The sequence below is a fragment of the Euprymna scolopes genome, chromosome 46, assembly GCF_053919585.1.
Source record: "Euprymna scolopes isolate OS-2025 chromosome 46, ASM5391958v1, whole genome shotgun sequence".
Lineage (NCBI taxonomy): Eukaryota > Metazoa > Mollusca > Cephalopoda > Sepiida > Sepiolidae > Euprymna > Euprymna scolopes.
Window position 1 is genome coordinate 90856788 of NC_136527.1, and position 5000 is coordinate 90861787.

The 5000-nt window shown below is 36.5% G+C and overlaps 1 protein-coding gene across 4 annotated transcripts in view; it reads right to left on the minus strand.

Moving 5' to 3' along the window:
• The window catches only part of LOC145270910 (uncharacterized), a 69410-nt gene that overhangs the window by 8391 nt on the left and 56019 nt on the right, over window positions 1-5000 (minus strand). The window lies entirely within an intron of this gene.

Genomic DNA, 5000 nt, shown 5'->3' on the forward strand with positions numbered 1-5000 from the left:
ATTTATTATTGCTATTATTAATATTATTATAATTATCTTTGTTATTATTCTCTTCATTATCATTATACTTATTTCCATTCTATGGAGGTCAGGCGCGAACGAACACTCCATCATTTTATTATAACATATTTCTTCAAACTGAAACATAATTATCAAAGTATACTTACGCAAATAGATATGAAAAGTCTTTATTAAAGTTTGTGCCTATTTCAATTCTATGGAGGCCAGGCACGAACGCAGACCCCACAATTTTATTATACCATCCCTTAAAACATACTTATCAAAGTATTCTTATATCAAAAACACTTGTAAACGTTTTTTTTTTAATTTTTAATTTATTTCTATACTTTGTGGACCAGGCGCGAACGCAGACCCCACAATTTTAATGAACCACCGTTCTGCCAGATCAAACATACCCGTTCGTGTGTCTCGATACATCTACCATTATATGTAACCAGTTTTTTAAAATAGTCAACCATATAGGAGACTATTCGTGACCAGACACGCACGCACACACACACACACACACACACACACACACACACACACACATTCAGCTTTATTATACATCCGGGTCGTTTAATTCTTATTATGTACTTCCATTTCTTGTCATAAATAATTTTACCAAGAATTTTTCACAAGTTTTGGTTTCGGTTTTGATTATAGCTGATGGCACTCAATCAAAAATTCCTCATAAGTTTTGGTTTTGAAGGAACTATATTTTTTTTTACAAGGTGGTCACCACTTATCAAGGCCCGGAAGCCACTCAGGGATAAGGGTTATTGTAAGTACAGTACCTTAGTGTGGATATTTAATAAAGTATCTACTTAAGGGGGCGGTTCATCAGGAATTTGTTTATGTTGGACTTGAAGACATCCAAGTTGTAGTCAGGTGAGAAGCAGGCAGATGGAACAGAGTTACACAGGCGTGCAGTTCTAAGAAAGAAGCTTTGTTCATGGAATCCACGATTTGATTTAGGCATAGATAAAGAGTGGGGAAAGTGTTTGACAGTGGATTCAGCTAGACGGGTGTTTTTCGTAAAAGATTGGCGAGGGGGGACCAGAGATTGGAGTTCAGACGAGCACCTGCCATGGAAATAACGATAAAACAAAGATAGGCTTGCAACGTCTCTTCTGTGGGAGAGAGGTTGCAGGGAAGAGAAAAGGGCATCCCCCACTACGCTACAAAGTCTATTTTGTACTCTGTCAAGGCAGGATAGGCTGTTTTTAGCAGCTCCTGCCCAGATATGGCAGCAGTATTCCATCCTTGGGCGTACTTGGCTTTTATATAGATAGAGAATTGTATCAGTAGTGAGATATCTTCTGGAGCGATAGAAGGATCCCACCATCTTTTCAGCGACCTTGGCAACAGACTTGATGTACGTGTTCCATTTCAGATTAGGAGTGAAGGTCAACCCCGGAAGCTTGTCAAAACACGGGGCTTCTCCTGGACGAGAGCCATCTATTTCAATTGATGCCAGATGGGGATCAGAGCGTTGATGATGTAAAGATAGGAGTTTGGTTTTAGATTTATTAAAGGTAACCAGCCACCTCTTCCCCCACTGAACCACTCATTTGAGATCAGAAGAGAGAGAATCAGAGAGAGCTTTGTCATTTATAGCCTTTGATGTGTTGCCATAGATGGTCGTGTCATCAGTATAGATGTCAACGAATGATTTAAGTATATGTTTAGGGAGATCATTGATGTAGATCAGGAAGAGAGTTGGGCCCAGGATGGACCCCTGAGGGACTCCAGCATTAATACTGTGGGCCTCTGATTTTTGTCCATCAACCACTACTCTTATGAGTCTATCAGAGAGAAATGATTTAATGATAGAGAGAATATTTCTAGTAGTACTATAGCTGGAGATCTTGTGAAGTAGGCCTTTATGCCATACCTTGTCGAAGGCCTTTGATATATCAAGAGCAATTGCCCTGTAAAGGAAGCCTTTGTCAAGAGATTCACTAATCCTATGAGATATAACCGTTAGCACATCTGCAGCAGATCTTGCAGAACGGAAACCATATTGCATGTCACTAAGAAGGTTATTTCTGTTGAGGTGGTTGACTATTTCTCTATTTTATATGGATTCCAGCAACTTACTCATGACACACAGGAGACTTATTGGTCTGTACTGAGAGGGAGATGATTTCTGATTTCTTAAATACAGGGCATACTGACGATGTTTTCCAGGGTGTTGGAAAGCACTTCTCCTTAGGGCAACATTTAAACAGTTTCGTAAGTATGGGAGCAAGTTCTGGTTGAAGCTTTTTTAACACTATAATTGGGATGCCGTCAGGGCCAGTAGCTTTACTGGAATCAAGGTTCTTGATTAGCTTGGCGACCTCACGCTCAGATATTTGTATGTTACCTAGCATGTTCTGTGTTATAGGAGGAAATATGGGAAGTTGATGGCCTTCGTCGCATAGGGTAGAATTAGCTGCAAAGTTCTTGGCAAATAGTTTGGCCTTGTCTGAAGCTAATTCTACCCTATGCGACCTCTGGTTCGTTGATGATGGTTGGGATAGAACGCACACTTCTGTTCAGGATCTTATTTATTATTTGCCAAAACTGGTGGGAACCAAGCAGCTACTTTGGATTTAACAGACTGGGCATATAGCTCTCTTGCATTTTTTATTACTCTTTTACAGTGGTTGCTGGCGATCCTGAAAGCAGCTTTAGTCTCAGTGCATCTATTACGTTGGTTGCTATGGAAAAAGTGATTTCTGTGTGCGATGGCAGCAGCGCATTCTGGGGAGAACCATGGCTGGCTGTTAGGTTTTTGTTTGAATTTTTTAGATGGTATGAATCGGTCTATGCTTACAATTAACCATTCGGTCAGATCTGATACTTTAGAGGACATTTGGAATGCAAAGGTAGATCATATATAAATGTACGGAAGCTATCCCAGTCAGCCATAGAGTATCGGTATACAGTACGGTGGAGGGGTACGTCTGGGGACTTATTACATTTCATTTTTATCTTAACTGATACGACGGAGTGGTCGAAGGATCCTAGAGGAGAAAGAATGGCACATGAACATAGCTCAGGGGAAGTTGAGAGAAAAAGGTCTAGAAGGCTTGCATATTGACCTGTAGTATCGGGCACATGGGTGGGCTCGCAAACAATCTGAGTGAGCCCGACGTTACCCGGGTGTTTGGATGTGTGTTGAGCAAAAAAAAAAAAAAAGTGTAGTAGAAAGGCAGGCTCGAACCCGTACCTCAAGAAAAGAACAGGGGAAAAAACCTGACGTCTTTGTTGTTACGACCACCGCCAAACCGGAAGTTATGTAGGTTTTAATTAAGGCTAGACAATAGAAAGGAGAGGATGACTTTAAAAAATATCGGCAAAAAAAGCGACGCCCCCCCCCCACTGTAGGAAAGGGCCCAGTTAAAGGTGAAGATATAAATGTTCTTAGCCAATTTTTCGATATTTGTCATCTGAAAGGTCGAACTTTAAAACGATACTGATCTTGTAAAAATCCGTCGCCTCTGTCGAAAGTTTTAGGCAGACATGCAAACAGTCATACATACATACATACATACATTTATATATTGGTAACTAAAAATTTTCGACCCAAACTGATTAAAAAGCTTGCCCTATCTCTGAATAACCTTTATGTAAAATTTCAAATGTTTAGACCAGAAATTGTCTGAATAATTTGGTAGAAACAGCAAAGGTCAATTTCTTTTTAAACTTTGACTCCTATTATGGCCCCTTAACATTTATTCTTTTGAGCTCAAATCAAGTTATTAAGTTAAATCCATGTCCAAGGAACCTATATCTAAAATTTCAAGTGTTTAGACCCCAAATTGTCGGAGGAGTTTGGTAGAGTTCTCAAAGGTCAAATCGTTGAACATTGACCCCTTAACAGCCAAATTTCTGGCCGAAAACGAATTACAAAGATTTTCTAAAATCTCAGTACCCTGTATATCAAATTTCGAGTCTGTAGACTAAAAATTGACAGAATTATTGCGTAGAGAAATGTACACAGACACACAGACAGACACACAGACATGTTCACTTTTATAGATAGATAGACTAATAGATTAAACAAAAATATATACGTATACATAAATATCTATGGAAACAATTTTTTGTTTACTGTAAATATTTTACGCAAATATTATGCAAGTATAAATCATGTAGAATATCTGCATGAATATAATTACACGTAATAGTTAACTAAAGATGATCATTCCATAAGAAAACCGAAAAAACTAATAGGGAATTAATTAAAAATGAATGTTTAAAAGAATATGCAAATTAGCTAGATCTTTTTCTAGTGAATGCATTTCCACAACCCATATATAAGAAAATTGTATTTTTGTTTTTAAATAAATAGCAAAGAGGGGTTTTAATATGAATATCAATACACACAAAAGAAAAACAAATTTATAGGAGTATATATATATATATATATATATATATATATATATATATATATATATATATATATATATATAATTTAAAGGAGATTAGAGCAATAGTCTTAAGAGCCGAGTGTATTTCAATGTAACAGTGAAATTACTAGTGTAATTGAAATACGGGAAAGAGAAAGTGCTCGTTGTAATTTAGATATATAATAAGCTCGATAGGTAGATATCCTAGAGCTAATTCTATTTAAGTAATGTGATTTATAATTTAAAATTTGAACAATTAAATTTCAACCAAATTAAAAATCCGTTTCATAAGAAGGAACTACAAAATCAATTATCTGTACGATCGTTTCGGAAAGCAATGCTTTTTATTGTGATAAACATCCAGTAACGAACAATAATTACATATAGTTTTTTAATAAGCAAGGTCTCCTCGTCAGCAAATTTTGAAGGGTTTTTATTAAATCTAAAAGACACCATAACTAAACCTAGCATTAAAAGTAATGCAGATGTATCTGAAAAAAATTAAAATAAAAGGTCTGAATTTAAAGTTGATAAGAAGTTTAATATAGGTTATAGATAAAAAAAAAGTAAATATAGATTTGAATTTGAATTATAAAT